We start from the raw sequence: 16,786 nt of genomic DNA, 5'->3' as shown, positions 1-16,786 counted from the left end.
AAACAGACCGAATCCCGCCGGATGGAAGTGAAACCTTCTCGGCTCTTTGTTGTTACCTGAGCAGGCAGATGTCACACCTGTGCAGGTGGGATCGTACGACGGCAGAAGAGCCTCGTGACTCCGTAGCCCATTGTCTGGGAATCCCGTGGCAGGTGGGTCAGAAACACCATCCCCTTCGGAGAAGGGAGCTGACGTTCAAGGCTGGTAGTCCTCAAATGACGAGCATTTGTTTAGCAACAGTTCAAAAGCATCCTCGTGGTCACGCGATCCAAATTTGGGAGGGCGTGCGTTTATGATGCCGTATTGCGCGGTCCCATGATCGATCATCTCGCAAACAAATTCGACGACGGGAGAAGCCGATTTTGCTTCACCGCCGCGTCGTTGACTTCACAAGGCCACCGTTACGACAGCGGTCGTAAAATGGGGTGAGGCTCATTTCACGACGGTCTTGCTGAACCGTAGGAAATTTTGGGCGGGTGAAGGGGTCATTTGAGGCCGTACGTTGTGCTAAAACCTCACGATGGCAGGGATTCGCTCAGGCCAGCAAAGTCGTAGAACGGGGCGAACCTCACTTAGCACCTCCCTCGCTTTGGGAGGGAGGTTGTGGTCATACGTTCGAGGACTACTGTAGTGGGAGGTGAGACTTAGAAAGTGGATTTCGTCCATGGAGGCTTGTCCTCTTCACTCAAAGAAAGCCTGCCTCGGTTTCCCCTCGGGGCTCATAAAACCGCAACCAATCCCGGTTTGAACGGAGTGTGTGTTTATTTTAGAAACCAGGAACTAGGCGACCCGTGGCTCAAGTGACGGATGTGTTAAACTGGATTTGCGGACTCTGCCCCGCCGCGGTGTGTGTGTGTGTGTGTGTCGATTAGCAGAGACCAGGTGTGCGGTTTTACCTGCCTTTTGAGTCTTGAATTAAATCAAGCCAGGTCAATTCGGGATGTTTGCAAGGAGGATTTGGAAGCCATTTTTACCGGAAACTCTTTTGGGGTGATTTGGGGTAAGGGGGGCTTGCCTTGACCCACTGGGAGCGAGGACGGGGGTCTCGGTGTCCCCACCTGCCGTGTGTCTCGATCTCAATGCCCTTGAAGACGGGTGGACTTCAACTCCCAGAATTCCCCAGCCAGCCATCCCTGTGCTGTTTTTACCTCCTAGAGCGGAAAGATTGCAGAGGAAGGGATTAGAAGAGAGTATGTTAGTTGAGCAAGGACGGGGGTCTCGGTGTGCCCACCGGCGATGTTTCTCAACCTCAGCCCCCTTGTGGACTTCAACTCCCAGCATTCCCCAGCCAGCCATCCCTGTGCTGTTTTTCCTCTTTACTTCCTAGAGCGGAGAGATTGCGGAGGAAGGGATTAGAAGAGAGTATGCAATCCACAAAGTTCACCGACAAAATGGCGAACGACAAAATTGCGCCCGACTAAACCGCGGTGACCAAACCGCGTGTTCTAAAGCGCTCCGACGAATGAGCGCTGAATCGCGCCGACAACAGCACGGTCACAGAAGCGCTCTGTAAAACTAAACCTAATCCTAACCCCTAACCCTAACCCTAACCCTTACCTTAAGTTAAATCGGCTTTCTGTCGACGCGCTGTTGTAAAGCGCCGCCCTGTCTCCGCGCTGTTGTCGCCGCGCTGTTGTCGCCGCGTTGATGACGTCGCGGTTTTAGCGACGCGGTTTAGTCGGGCGCGGTTTTGTCGTTCGCCCTTTTGTCGGCTCACGATCCACAATGGGCATCCACATCTCAAAAGGAGTGCATTTAGCGTCAGGGAATTCTAGGAGTTGAAGTCCACCCGTCTTAAAGTCGTCGACGTTGGGGAAACACGGCCAGGCAGCCGTGGCCAACGGGTTCCAATCCCAGCCCAGGCACAAATGATACCACCCACCCACCCACCCAAGTTGTGAGTTTTCCCAACCCCCTGCCCACCATGTTTGCGGTGAATGTTGGAGTTGTTGGTTTGACTTGCTTTGCGCAGGTGTGCAAAACAGGAAGTTTTTCACACACACACACACACACACACACACACACATCAAACAGAGGGGGGGGTTACCCCTTCCGGGGGTGCAACGTTAGGGGTCTAATCAGAGAGAAGAGCCCCTCACTCTCTGATCTTACTCGGTGGTTGAGGCTGGTTTCATTGTGCATAACCGATGCTGTGGTTTAATCTCGTGTGCCCCAAGTTGTGAAATGATTTGTTTAGTGACCATTCGACACTGAAAAAGGCGACTTAGGAAGAGTGGGTCAAAATTGGATCAAACTTCAGGCGCTTGTACAGGTAGTCCTCAACTTACGACCACGACGGGGCCCTAAAATGTAGGTTTGCTAAATGAGTTTTGTCCCATTTGGCGATGTTTCTTTGCCACCGTTGCTAAGCGAATCGTTGCAGAATGAGTGATGTTGTTATGTGAACCTGACTTCCCCGTTGACATGGCTTGGGCAATGGTGGTAAGTGTGAAAACCGTCATAAGTCACTTTTTTCAGTGCCGTTGTAATCTTGAACAGTCATTAAACAAACTGTTGTAAGTTGAGGACTATCGTTTTTTTAGGCCTGCTTAACAACCGCAAGATTCCCTTAACAACGGCACCAATCCCTTAACGTCTGTGGCAAAAGCGTCAGACAATCGGGGGGCAACTCACTTTAACTATCCCCTTGCTTAGCACCGGCAATTCTGGTGGTCCCAATTCTGGTCGTAAGCCGAGGACTCCCTGTACAACGGCAGTGTAAAATGTGACTTACAACTGGTCCTCGTTCTTACGACCACTGCAGTATTCCACCCCCCCTCCTGATCAAAATTCTGACAAGCAAAATCAAGAGGAGAAGCTGCCTTCGTTTAATGACCATTGAGTGTGTGATTCACTTAACAACGGCAGCGATTCACTACATAAACCCGCCCCCCAAAAAAACGGTTGTAAAATTGGGCGAGCCTCCCTTCACCGCTTGGGTAGCAATGCTCAACCGCTCCCAGCCTTTTCACCGGCTTGAGAACGAAACCTGGGCGTTGCACTCCGTCTACGGCGCCCAGTTCGAATCCAATCCCGCCTCCCGTCTGTCACCCGAACCGGCGAGGTCAAATGGAAAACCGTCGGTGCGATTTTGCAGCCGCCGTTTTTTATTCGTTTGGCCAGGAGAAAAAAGACATTTGAGGTCGGCGCCTATAAAAATGATACCCCGCAGGCACCTGGCAATCTCGGCCCCGCCGTCTGGTTGCTTGCTTTCCAGACCGGCGGGGGACGATGGGAGTCGGAGTCTGGCGTGCCCAGAGGGCATCCAGTTGGGGGAAGGATAGACCTCGTAACTTTGGCTAGTGGCCTTTGTGTGTGTGTGTTTTTGTGTACCCTGAACTCACCCCAGGTTGCTCCGGGGGCCTCCGTCGCGGTGGGTGAATGATTAACCTGCGCGAACCTTTGCTCTCACCTGCAGACAGGTGTGCCCCCTCCTCCTCCTCCTCCTCCTCCCCTCCCTCCCTCCCTCCTTTGCTCTCCATCTGTCTGCCGTGCCCAGGTAATATTCTTCTATGCCACATTTCGATTCTTTGTGGTCTCCTTCCCATCCCTCCGCACGGAGGGAGAGAGGGAGGGGCAGCCGCAGCGGCCCACGCCAATCCCCGCTCGCTCATCCACGCCACTTCAGGGCCCTGGTGCCGTTGGGCCAACCCGTCCCGCGCCGACGAGTCCGGGCAGTCCCTCCCGGTTTGGCGGGAACGAGAAAAAAAAGGTGGGAGCCTGCCGAGTCGGCGGCAACCTGTATTTCTGGCTGGGGCGCGGCCATCCAGTGGCAGGGAGTTCCGCAGGCCAAGTGGCGGGCCAGGCGACGCTGCGTGGGCAGGCCGCGGGGGGTGGCGTGGTGCTTGCGCAACTCGCCGGGGGGAGAAAAGGCGAGAAGTGAACAGGGCCGAGCCTTGGCGGGCGGGGGGGGGGGACAACAACCATCCGGTTGTGTGAAGCGGAAAACCGGCGGTGTTTCCCAATCCGTGCAAATGGAGGCCTGGTCTGGAGACATGCAAACACACAAACACACACACACACACACACACACACACACACACACAGAGGCAACATTTGCACTTCCCATTTTGCAATGGTGTTCTCTCTGCCCGCTAGGAGAGGCAGTGCCTCTGAGCTGGTGCAGAGTGCGTTTCCTTTCCTGGCTTTGCAAAAGCTTCTGCTTCTGGAGAGGAAAGTGGCGTTTGGGCTTCCTCCCGGTACGCTTTTGCACACGCATGGCGTGTGTGTGTGTGTGTGTGTGTGCACACTCACAAGGGAGGGGGGGGGCGAGGCCTGCTCAGCTGCTCCTGTGCTTGCCTTGTTGCCATGGCAACAGCAGGCAGGCCCCGGCTTTGCCCTCATCCCCGGGCCGCCCTATTAACTTTTCCAGGCGGGATGATGTCACCGGCCTGGGCAGCCAATGGCGTGGCGGCGACGGCTTTGTTGCTGGGGCGATGGGGACGGGAGTGGATGGAAAGGGGGGTGGCTTGGCAACAGCTGCTAAGGCCCGCACGTGCAGGCCCGCACATCCACAGGGGCACGCCCGGACACGCTCCCGCACACATGGAACACGCCTGCACATGCTAAGCAGGGGGTGTGTGGGGGAGTGAGGGGGGGGGCAGGCATTGGGGCTGCTCCACCTGTGTGGGGGCGGCCTAACCTGCCCCACTCCCCCCACCACCACCTCTTTGCTGTCGATATTATTTGGACGGGGATTACAGTGCCCATCCTCCCCAGCCGCCGAGCCGGGGTTAGTTGGAAGTGAGCTTTGGCTGTAGCTGTGGGGGGTCCCGGCCTAACCTTTCCCCCCCCCCCGACCCCGACCCCTCTCAAGATATTCCTGGGGATCTGCACTACAGGGCCCATCGTCCCCGGCTGCCGCAGCTGGGGGTGAGGGTTAATGAGAGGCAGGCTGAGCTTTGGCTGCCCTATCTGCAAGGGCACGGCCTAACCTGCTCCCCCCCCCCCTTTTTCAAGCTATCCCAGGCCGCCTGACGGCCTGGACTACAGGGCCCATCCTCCCCGGCTGCCTACCTGGCAGTGGGCGTTAATAAGAGGCCCGCTTCCCTCAGAGAGGTCTACCTGTGGGGTCTCGGCCTAACCTGGCCACCTTTTCCAAGCGATTCCAAGCTGCCTGGCGGCCTGGACTCTACTACCCATCTTCCCCAGCGGGCTATGGAGGGGGATGATGGGGAGGAGGTGAGTGAGGGGCAGGTTGTAGCCCTGGTAAGAGCTTTGCCTGCTCTACCTTTGGGGTCACGGCCTAACCTGACCTTTCCAGGCCTTCAAGATAGTCCAGGCGGACAGGGGGTCCGGACTACAAGGCCTATCCTCCCCAGTTGGCTGGTGTTTAGTGCTGCTAGAGGGGGCCCGATGTGCCCTCCTCTCACACCTCTCCCTTCCCCTGCCCCAAATACATGGGGCGGGCATCATATGGGTGGCGGCATCCTTACCCCCAATCTCTAGGCTTCGCCCCAATTTCACCTCCCACCCAAATGGGGTGGGGGGGATCAGTCCCGATGAAGGTGGCCCCCTCCTCTTTCTCTTGCCCAGGCTGGTACCTCCCAGGGTCCCTCGGAGACCTCTTAGCTGTGAGGGTCCCAAGGGTGTGTATGGGGGGTGGCAGGTTCAAGTCTGCCCCCCCCCCCTGCTTTCCTTGCCTCAAGAAAGATGGGTGGACTTCCATTCCCAGAATTCCCCATCCAGTGGGTTTTAAAATGGGTGGACTTCAACTCCCAGAATTCCCCAGGAAGCCTGCATTAGGATGGGTGGACTTCAACTCCCAGAATCCCCCATCCAGTTTGATTTAAGATGGGTGGACTTCAACTCCCAGAATCCCCCATCCAGTTTGATTTAAGATGGGTGGACTTCAATTCCCAGAATTCCCCAGGAGGCCTGCATTAGGATGGGTGGACTTCAACTCCCAGAATCCCCCATCCAGTGGGTTTTAAGATGGGTGGACTTCAACTCCTAGAATTCCCCAGGAAGCCTGCATTAGGATGGGTGGACTTCAACTCCCAGAATCCCCCATCCAGTATGTTTTAAGATGGGTGAACTTCAACTCCCAGAATCCCCCATCCAGTATGTTTTAATATGGGTGAACTTCAACTCCCAGAATTCCCCATCCAGTTTGATTTAAGATGGGTGGACTTCAACTCCCAGAATTCCCCAGGAAGCCTGCATTAGGATGGGTGGACTTCAACTCCCAGAATTCCCCAGGAAGCCTACATTAGGATAGGTGGACTTCAACTCGCAGAATCCCCCATCCAGTATGTTTTAATATGGATGGATTTCAACTCCCAGAATCCCCCATCCAGTATGTTTTAATATGGGTGAACTTCAACTCCCAGAATCCCCCATCCAGTGGGTTTTAAGATGGGTGGATTTCAACTCCCAGAATTCCCCATCCAGTATGTTTTAATATGGGTGAACTTCAACTCCCAGAATTCCCAAGGAAGCCTGCATTAGGATGGGTGGACTTCAACTCCCAGAATCCCCCATCCAGTATGTTTTAATATAGGTGGACTTCAACTCCCAGAATTCTCCAGCCAGTGTGTTTTAAGATGGATGGACTTCAACTCCCAGAATCCCTCAACTAGTTTGATTTAAGATGGATGGACTTCAACTCCCAGAATCCCCCAACTAGTTTGATTTAAGATGGGTGGACTTCAACTCCCAGAATTCCCCAGTCAGCTTTGCTGGCTGGGGAATGCTGGGAGTTGAAGTCCACCCATTTTCAAGTTGCAAACTTGAGAAACGAAAGGATGGAGGACTCAGGAGTTTGGGGGTGTCGGAAAGCAATGCCAACAGGACTGAGAAACCCAAGAGGGTCTCTGTATGAGTAACCGAACCCCCTTTTCTCTTTCAGGGCTCCCCACTTGCCTCCCAGGCCACGGACTCATTCCTCGTCGGTCAGCGAGACACAGTGAGTGCAGCACCTCCTTTCTCTTCCTCAGTAAAGAGTCCTCATTTTCCGTCGGAGCACCGAGCTGGGCCTCGTTTCCTAGAATCCCCCTCCTCCCTCTCTGTCTTGGGGGTGGGGAGAAGGACTCCAATTCCCATCAGCCACTTCTGGGGAGGGGGGAGGTTAAGTTTAGGAGGAAAGCCAATTTGCCAATCTTGAAATATTGTTTTACCTGGTAGTCCTCGACTTACGACCACAATCGGAAAGGGCATTCATGTCCAGGTTTGGGGCAAATCCGTCCCCTAGCGAGCCACGGATTCACTTAACAACAGTGTTCGCTTTACAACCTCCTGCCAAGAGGGTTGGTCATGTTGATGACTCCATTTACGACCATGAGGGTCAGGCTCCATTATGGTCGTAAGTCGAGGACTACTCAGAATAATGACCACGGTAGGGACTAGGGTGCTGAGGGAGAGAGTGGGGGTAACACAGCAGCGGCTGTGGGAAGTGAGGAGGGGGAAAGTCCCACACCAAATGTAGGCCCACGGCTTGTACAGCCAGTCCTCGACTTATGACCACAACCGAACCCAAAATTTATGTCACTAAGCGAGACATTGGTCACCCTCGAGTTATGACCATGATTGAGCCCAAATGTTTGTTGCTCAGCGAAACGTTTGTGAAGTCAGTTTTGCCCCATTATACGGCTTTTACAGCCACAGTTGTTAAGTGAATCACTGCCGTTCTGAAGTCAGTCACCCGCTTCTTAAGAGAATCCGGCTTCCACATTGACTTGGTTCGTCAGAAGGTCACAAAAGTGGATCGTGGGACTCCGCTCTCTCCCTGGGACGCCACGACCGTCATAAATACGAGCCAGTTGCCGCGCGCCTGACTTTTGATCCCGTGACTGTGGGAATGCTGCGGAGGTCATAAGTGTGAGAAAAAGGTCTTCAGATCCCCCCCCCCGGTGTTGTTAGCTTGGAATGGTCACTATAAATAAACTTTTGATCCTGCTGCAGCAGTCATAAGTGTGAGAAGGGTCATAAGTGTGAGGGGTCGTAAGTGTGAAAAAGGGTCATCAGTGTGAAAAGGGGGTCATAAGTGTGAGGAAGGAGCCATAAGTGAGAAAGGGGTAGTAAGTGGTCGTAAGTGTGAGAAAGGGGTTGTAAGTGTGAGAAAGGGGTCATAAGTGTGAGAAAGGGGTAGTAAGTGTGAGAAAGGGGTCGGAAGTGTGAGAAAGGGGTCGGAAGTGTGAAAAAGGGGTCAGAAGTGTGAGAAAGGGGTCAGAAGTGTGAGAAAGGGTTAGTAAGTGTGAGAAAGGGGTCGTAAGTATGAGAAAGGGATTGGAAGTGTCAATAAGGGGTCGTAAGTGTGAGAAAGGGGTTGTAAGTGGTCGTAAGTGTGAGAAAGGGGTCATAAGTGTGAGGGGTCCTCAGATTTTTTTCCCCCTGGTGGTGTTGTTAGCTTGGAACGGTCACTATAAATGAACGCCTGACTTTTGATCCTGTGACTGCGGGATTCCCGCGGCGGTCGTAAGTGTGAGAAAGGGGTCGTAAGTGTGAGAAAAGGCTCCTCGTTGTTCGCTTGGCACCGTCACTCTAAAGGAATGGTTGTCAGTCGAGCTCTTCCCTGTGGATGAACCGAAGGGGGAGGGGGGGCTTTGTCCTCTCCCCTCTCGCCCCCCACCCCCATTACCGCCATGGGAGAAAGGGGAGGGGGAGGAAGGGGAGACCCTCAGAGCATGGAAGGGCTCTTTGGCCAAGGGGTTGGGGCAGGGGGGGGGGGCTGAGCCAATGGGGCAGGGGTCTCCAAGGCCTGTTTCTATTACCACCCCCTCCTCCTCCTCCTCCTCTTCCTCCGCCCCCTGCCCTCCCCTCTTCCCTCCCTTCCCTCCGCCAACAGCTTACATAATGGCGGCTCTTTCGGCTGTCCTGATTTGAACTTTGCGGCTCTCTGGAATTGGCAAGGCAGAACGAGAAAGAGGGGAAGGAGGGAGGGAGGGAAGGAAGGAAAGAAGGAAGGAAGGAACGGGGATTGTGTGCAAGGCCGCTGCGGATTGGGATCTGCAAACCCCCCCCCAGCCCCCACCCCATCAGAGAGAGGAAGAGGAGGAGGAAGAGCCGCCTGGAAGCCAGGAATGTGGGTATGTGGGTCAGATTTGACGGCGACGGGCCGGGCGGCGTGCGGCGTGGGGGGGGGATTGGGAATGTCCCCCCCCCTTCAATCTGCTTTGACCTCTGACCCTTATCTCCAAGAGGGGAGGGGGAGGGAGGGAGGGAAGGCTCACCCCCTCCTAAGAAACCAGGAAGGGAGGGAGGAGAACCTCAAATCTCTCTTGGAGAGGTGGGGGGGGGGTCTTTGGCTGCTTCCTCCCCCCCCCCCGGTCCTCGATTTACGATTGTCATGAAGCCGAACATTTCTGCTGTTTAAGCCCAGACGTCGTTTGCGTGGGGTTTGCTGCCTTTGCCGAGCTCACTTGCCGTTAAGTGAAGCACGGCCGTTGGATGAGTCGGTTGTGAAGGGAGTCGCTGGCTCTCCTCCCCTCCCCCCCCTCGCGGGGATGCTGCAAAGGTCATAACTGTGAAAAACAGCCATTAAGGGTCTCTTTTTTTCAGGGCGGGGGTGATTTCGGAACGGTCACTAAAGCGAACTGTTGTAAGTTGAGGACGACCGGGAATTGGGAAAGAAAAATGGCAAGGAAATAAATACGTAGATTTGTTTTAGGGCAGGACAGAGATTTCCCTTTTACCTCCTGCCCCCCCCCAAATAAAATGGGTAGGGGGAGGGGAGGGGTCTGATAATCTAATCAGGGCAGAGTCGGGAATCTATTTTTGGGGAGGGGACAGGAAGGACTTTTGCAGAAACATGAGCCCTGGAAGAGGAGGCAGAAAATAGGAGGGAGACAAAGGGCGTCCGTGTGTGTGTGTGTGTGTGTGTGTGTGTGTGTGTGTGAGAGAGAGAGAGAGAGAGAGAGAGAGAGAGAGAGAAAGAGAGAGAGAAAGAAATAGAGGGACAGAGGGAAGAGAGAGATGGGGAAGGAGGGAGAGAGAAAGAACGGAAGAAAGGAAGAGAAAGAAAAAAGAGAAAGAGAAAAGAGAGAGAAAGAAAGAAAAAAGAGAAAAAAAGAAAAGAATGAGAAAGAAAGAAAGAAAGAAAGAAAGAGGACAGGAAGGCAGCAGGCGACAGATAGAGGGAGAGAGAAAGAGAAAATATAGATGGGGAAAAAAGAGAAAGAAAGAAAAGAAAGAAAGAGAAAAAAAAAGAAGAAAAAGAAATAAAAAGAAAAAGAAGAGAGAAAGAAAATAAAGAAAGAAAGAAAAGAAAGAAAGAAGAAAGAGGGCAGGCAGGCAGCAGGGACAAATAGAGGGAGAGAAAAGAGAAAATATAGATAGGGAGGTCATTAAAAAGGAGGAAGAAAGAAAAGAAAGAAAGAGAAAAGAAAAAGAAGAGAAAAAGAAATAAAAAAAGAAAAAGAAGAGAGAAAGAAAGAAAAAAGAGAAAAAAAGAAAAGAATGAGAAGAAAGAAAGAAAGAAAGAAAGAGGACAGGCAGGCAGCAGGCGACAGATACAAGGAGAGAGAAAGAGAAAAAACAGATAGGGGGAAATAAAGAGAAAGAAAGAAGAAAAAGAAAGAAAAGAAAAAGAAGAGAAAAAGAAATAAAAAAGAAAAAGGAGAAAGAAGAGAGAAAGAAAAAAAAGAAAGAAAAAGAAAGAAAGAAAGAAAGAAAGAGGGCAGGCAGGCAGCAGGGACAAATAGAGGGAGAGAGAAAGAGAAAAAATAGAAAGGGGGAAAGAAAGATTGGGGAGAGAGAGAGAAAGAAAAGAACAGAGAGAAAGACCAAGAGGAGGGAGACAGAGACAGAGAAAGTGAGAGAGGAAAAAGGAAAGAAAGAAAGAGAAGGGGAGAGAGAGAAAGAGGGAGAGAGGGAGGAGAGAAAGAAAAAGAAAGAAAGGAGGGAGAAAGAGAGAGAGGAGAGGGAGGGGCTCCATTTTGCCTTTAACTCTTGGCAACATCTGTTCCTCTCCCCGTGCAGTGTGGCCAGAGGTGGGGTGAAAGGTCATTGGGGAGGGGGATTACGTGGCCTCTGCACGTGCCCAGTTGCTGGGTAACAGGGGGTGGGGTGGGGGCTCCCTCCTCCCCTGTTCTCTCTCTTTCTCTCCATTCAAGCCCCAGCTATAAATATTCGCCCGGGTTCCCCCCTTGGGACTAGCTTGCTAGTATAGGTAGGGTGGGGAGGAGAGGGGGATCGCGTGAGTGGGTTCCCCACCCTGGAAGTGGGAGTGGGCTCCTCCTGCTTGCCAGCTGACGGGGAAGCCCCCTTCTTCCCCACCCACCCTGCTCCAGGATTGGTGCTCTGGATCTGAGGGGGGGGGGAGGAAGAGGAGTGGTGGTGGGGGGCGCTGGAGTGCACTGTGTACACATTGCGCACGCACTCATACATCCCCTCCCCTCCCCTGCAACCCTCCATAAGCAGAGTCAATTCTGCTTCTCGCGGGGGTCCTTGGAGGGGTGTGTGTCCAGCTTCCCCTGTTGCCCCCCCAGGGCGAGTCGCAGATGTGGGAGAGCTCCCGAGCTGCCTGCAGGGGTGGGGGGTGGCTTCCATTGGCCCCAGGGCAGCATGGTTCCCTCCTCGATTTAGAGGGGAGGGCCCTCTTCCCCAGGGAGCCCCAAAATTTATGTTGTTAAGCGAGGTGTTTGTTCAGGGAGTGTTGCCTGCCGCATTCGACCGACTTCTTCACCGCCCCCTCTAAGCGAAACGCAGGCATCGAGAAGTTAGTAACCCGGTCGTTAAGCGAATCCGGCTTCCCCGTCGACGTCAACTGTCAGAAGGTCGCAAAACGGGTATCCGGGACTCTGCGACCGCCGTAAATACGAGCCTGTCTGAATTTGGATCGCGTGACCATGCAGTGGTCGTAAGTGTGGGAAACGGTCCCATTTTTCATGCCTGTTGTGACTTGGAACGGTTACTAAAGCAATTGTTGTATGTGGAGGACTGCCTCTCGAGGAATTATTTGGGGTTTTTCTCATTTCTTCGCTTCTTCCTCCCTGCGAGGCGGGCTGCCCGTTTTAAGAATGAAAGAGGAAGGGGGGGTATAAACAGGGCTTGATTTGGGGAGGGGGCACCCCTTTTGTAAGTCTGTGAGGGAGGGAGGCCGTGCCAATCTAATGGAGGGGGGTCCTGGCATTGGGGAGAAGCGGTGTGTGAAGCAGGCGTCAAACAGTTCGCATCTCTTGAACCCCCAAATGGGAAACGGAACCTGGGAATTCTAGAGCGAAGGCCTTCTGCGAATGCTCAGAGGCACTGCCAGCTGCAGCTTGGAGGGCATTGGGAGGTCTCGGCTGCTTAGTCCGAAGTCACAATGATGCCATATGTGCTTTCATGTGGATTATGCCACACCACGGGGGGGGATGCCACCCTGGTAAGCACGTTGGCACTGCCCCGTCGTGGGCGCCTGTTACGTCGCCAATCCGGGGATTTTCGACTGCTGGTGTGGTGTGTGGCTAATCGGGGGGGGGGTTGCAGTCGATTTTTTAAAAATGCTAACACGGCAAGTGTGTAAGCGTGTTGCAACATTGTGAATAATGGAGTTGAAGGGACCTTGGAGGTCTTCTAGTCCAACCCCGAGCAGGAAACTCTGTGCCGTTCTAGGCCGTTGTGGTGAGACTCGCGGGTCCCAATGAAAGAGAGACGGCTTCTGCTGAATTGCTGAAACAGCCCGCCCCCGAATTTTTAAAACCCGATGGGGGGGATCTTTTTAAACACAATGTCTCTCCCCTCCCCATTTAATCCCACCGATGAAGGGAGACATGTCACCGATAGGGAAGATTTAGATCAGAGGCTTCCAGCCCTTGGCAAGTTTAAAACTGGTGGACTTCAACTCCCAGAATCCCTCAGCCGCTTTAAGACTTGTGGACTTCAACTCCCAGAATCCCTCAGCCATGTTAAAATTTGTGGACTTCAACACCCAGAATTCCTCAACCAACTCCCAGAATCCTCAGACACTTTAAAACTTGTGGACTTCAATTCCCAGAATTCCAAAGCCACTTTAACTCCCAGAATCCTCAGACACTTTAAGACTTGTGGACTTCAATTCCCAGAATTCCTCAATCGCTTTAAGATTGGTAGACTTCAACTCCCAGAATCCTTCAGTCACTTCAACTCCCAGAATCCTGACACTTTAAGACTTGTGGACTTCAATTCCCAGAATTCCAAAGCCACTTTAACTCCCAGAATTCTCAGACACTTTAAGACTTGTGGACTTCAACTCCCAGAATTCCTCAATCATTTCAAGATTGGTAGACTTCAACTCCCAGAATCCTTCAGTCACTTCAACTCCCAGAGTCCTCAGACACTTTAAGACTTGTGGACTTCAATTCCCAGAATTCCAAAGCCACTTTAACTCCCAGAATCCTCAGACATTTTAAGACTTGTGGACTTCAACTCCCAGAATCCCTCAGTCACTTCAACGCCCAGAATCCTAACACTTGTGGACTTTAACTCCCAGAATTCCTCAGTCGCTTTAACTCCCAGAATCCTCAGACACTTTTAAGACTCGTGGACTTCAACTCCCAGAATCCTTAGACACGTTAATACTTGTGGACTTCAACTCCCAGAATTCCCCAGCCAGCTGAGGAATTCTGGGAGTTGAAGTCCTCCAGTCTTAAAGTGGCCAAGGTTGGACATTCCTAATGTAGAACATAAATAGCAGGATTGGAGGGGACCCTGGAGATCTTCTAGTCCAACCCGCAGCTTCAGCAGGACAGAGACTGATATGTGGATTGGTCTGGGCTGTTCTGGGGGGGGGGATTCTTTGGAAAACAACACAGAAAATTGAAATGAGGAGGGTGGAGGGGTGTTGGGTGGTGCTTGGCCATTTCAAAAGGGGGTCTCCCTAACCCTTCCCCTCCTCCTCCTGCGCTAGGATGCCCTCCCCCACACTTGCCCTGCCATTGGTACCCCCCACCCCCACGGGTTTTCAGGCAATTGGTTTCCTCCTCTTCCTCTCTGAAGACTGCCTGGCCCACTGCAGGGTCCTTTATTCCTCCCTCCCCTTTCTCCCTCCTTCCCTTTTTCTTCCCTCTCCTCTTCCTTTTCTCCTTTCCTTCCTTCCTGACTTCTCTCCCTCTTCTTCCTTCTCTTTCCATTCTTTCCTTTCTCTCTTCCCTCCCTTCCTCTCCTCCTTCTCCTTCCTCTTTACTTCCTCCCTCCCTCCCCTTTTCTTCCTTCTCTTTTCCCTTTCTCTCCTTTCTTCCCTCTCTCCTCCCTTCCCCTTCCTTCCTTCCCTCTCTCCTTCCTTCCTCTCCTTCCCCTTTCTCCTTCCCCCTCTCCCCTTTTTCTTCTTCCTCCTTTCCCTTCCTCTCCCCCCTCCCTGTCCCTTTTCTTCCTTCTCCCCCCTTCCCTTTCTCCCCTCCTTTCCCTCTCTCTCTCTCTCCTCCTTCCTCTCCCTTTCCTCTCCTTCCCTCTCTCTCCTTCCCCTTCCTTCATTCCCTCTCACCTCCTTCCTCCCTCCCTCTCTCCCTTTTTCTTCCTTCTCCTTTCTCTTCCTTCTCCTTTTCCTCCTTCCCCTTTCTCTTTCCTCCTCCCTTCTCTTTCTCTCCCTTCCTTCCCTCTCCCTCCTCTCTTCTTTTCCCTCTCTCTGTCCTTCCTTCCCTCGCGCTCTCTCTCTTCTCCCCCTCTCCTCCTTTTCCTTTCTCTCCTTCCTTCTCTCCCTCCTCCTTCCCGTTCCTCCCTTCCTCTCCTTTCCCTTTCTCTCCTCCTTTCCCCCTCTCCCTCCTTCCTCTCCTTCCTTCCCTGCCTTGCCCGGGGCATCCGAGTGTGGAGGGCTGCCTCCTTCCTCCCTCCCTCTCTCCCTTTTTCTTCCTTCTCTTCCTGTCCCTTTCTCTTCCTTCCTTCCTTCTCTCTCTCCTCCTTTCCCTCCCTGCCTTTCTCTCCTCCTTTCCCCCTCTCACTCCTTCCTCTCCTTCCTTCCCTGCCTTGCCCGGGGCGTCTGAGCATGGAGGGCTGCCTCCTTCCTCCCTCCCTCTCTCCCTTTTTCTTCCTTCTCTTCCTGTCCCTTTCTCTTCCTTCTCTCTCTCCTCCTTCCCGTTCCTCCCTTCCTCTCCTCCTTTCCCTTTCTCTCCTCCTTTCCCCCTCTCTCTCCTTCTTCTCCTTCTTTCCCTGCCTTGCCCGGGGCGTCCGAGCTCCTTCCTCCCTCCCTCTCTCCCTTTTTCTTCCTTTTCTTCCTGTCCCTTTCTCTTCCTTCCTTCCTTCCTTCCTTCGCTCTCTCCTCCTTTCCCTCCCTGCCTTTCTCTCCCCCTTTCCCTCTCTCTCTCCTTCCTCTCCTTCCTTCCCTGCCTTGCCCGGGGCGTCCGAGCTCCTTCCTCCCTCCCTCTCTCCCTTTTTCTTCCTTCTCTTCCTGTCCCTTTCTCTTCCTTCTCTCTCTCCTCCTTCCCGTTCCTCCCTTCCTCTCCTCCTTTCCCTTTCTCTCCTCCTTTCCCCCTCTCTCTCCTTCTTCTCCTTCCTTCCCTGCCTTGCCCGGGGCGTCCGAGCTCCTTCCTCCCTCCCTCTCTCCCTTTTTCTTCCTTTTCTTCCTGTCCCTTTCTCTTCCTTCCTTCCTTCCTTCCTTCGCTCTCTCCTCCTTTCCCTCCCTGCCTTTCTCTCCCCCTTTCCCTCTCTCTCTCCTTCCTCTCCTTCCTTCCCTGCCTTGCCCGGGGCGTCCGAGCGTGGAGGGCTGCCTCCTTCCTCCCTCCCTCCCTCTCTCCCTTTTTCTTTCTCTTCCTGTCCCTTTCTCTTCCTTCCTTCCTTCCCTCTCTCTCTCCTCCTTTCCCTTCCTGCCTTTCTCTCCTCCTTTCCCTCTCTCTCTCCTTCCTTCCCTGCCTTGCCCGGGGCGTCCGAGCGCGGAGAGCTGCCTCCTTCCCTCCTTCCTTCCTTCCTCCCTCTCTCTCCCTGCTTTCCTTCCTTCCTTCCTCCCTTCCTCGCCTGCCCTCCGCCAGCGGGGCTCATCAGCACATGTGTGCGCAGCGCTGGGAACATGGAAGCGGGGCCGCCTTGTGCCGGAAAGGGAGGGGGCGGAGGAGGAGGAGGAGATGTCTGGGCTGGGGAAGGGGAGGGAGGGGAGGGAGGGGGCTGGGCACGGAACACAACCCTCATTTCTTTGTTTGAGTAGAGGGGGGGGGGGCGCGCAGCCGAGCCGAGCCAGCCAGCCCGACTTAGCCCAGAGGATCGCGCTGCCCGAGCCCCAGCTCCGCGTTGGATTTACCCTGCGCCGCTCCCCGAAGAAGCCAGCTTGATTTTTTTAGGGGAGGGGGTCCTCGTTTCCCCCCCCACCACCCTCCTCTCCTTTCCTTCCAGTCCTTCCGATTTTCTTTCTTTCTTCTTCTTCTTTTTCTCATTCTTTCTTTCGTCGGAAGAAGAAGAAGAGGGAGGAGGTGGGCTTTTCTCTCTTTTTGGAAAAACCTACAGCTTTCGTTGTTTGTTCCCCAGCCAGGCGAGGGGAGGGTCTCCGGCGCCCCCTCCCCAAATTCTTAGCCGTCCCTTTCTACAGGTAACGTGGCTTTTTTTCCCTTTCTCTCTCTCTCTCTCTCTCTCTCTCTCTCTTTCTTTCTTTCTTTCTTTCCGCACCCCCCCCCTCTTTCCTCTCCTCCGCTGTCTGTCTGGCTCGCTCCCCCTCCTTTTTTTTTTCCATTTCATTCCCCTCTCTTCTTTTTCTCTCCCGTTTTTCCCCCCTTTCCTTTGGGGGGTGGGTGGGTGGGCGCTGGACTGAACCGACCCTGGGAGGGGGGAGCGGAGGGGGGGGGTCCTCGGGTAAAGGGGCTGGGGGGGCAGCCCTGTGTGTGTGTGTGTGTGTTGTTTGTTTGTGCATCCAGGGTTTCCTTGGCTGATTTGGGTGGCTTTGTTATCGGTGGGAAGAAAAGTGAAGGGA

The 16,786-nt window shown here is 53.7% G+C and overlaps 1 protein-coding gene across 4 annotated transcripts in view; it reads left to right on the top strand.

The window, feature by feature from the left end:
• Positions 1-16,786, top strand: part of KDM6B (lysine demethylase 6B) — a 99,154-nt gene that overhangs the window by 4,958 nt on the left and 77,410 nt on the right. For all 4 annotated transcript variants that reach the window (XM_032234570.1, XM_032234571.1, XM_032234569.1 and 1 more), the window contains exon 2: positions 6,851-6,907. The gene's annotated coding sequence lies outside the window, so the exon portion shown is untranslated. The remainder of the gene's footprint in view (positions 1-6,850; positions 6,908-16,786) is intronic.

This window comes from Thamnophis elegans, chromosome Z (assembly GCF_009769535.1).
Source record: "Thamnophis elegans isolate rThaEle1 chromosome Z, rThaEle1.pri, whole genome shotgun sequence".
Lineage (NCBI taxonomy): Eukaryota > Metazoa > Chordata > Lepidosauria > Squamata > Colubridae > Thamnophis > Thamnophis elegans.
The sequence above is the reverse complement of the archived record's forward strand: the minus strand, read 5'-3'. Positions and strand labels throughout refer to the sequence as shown.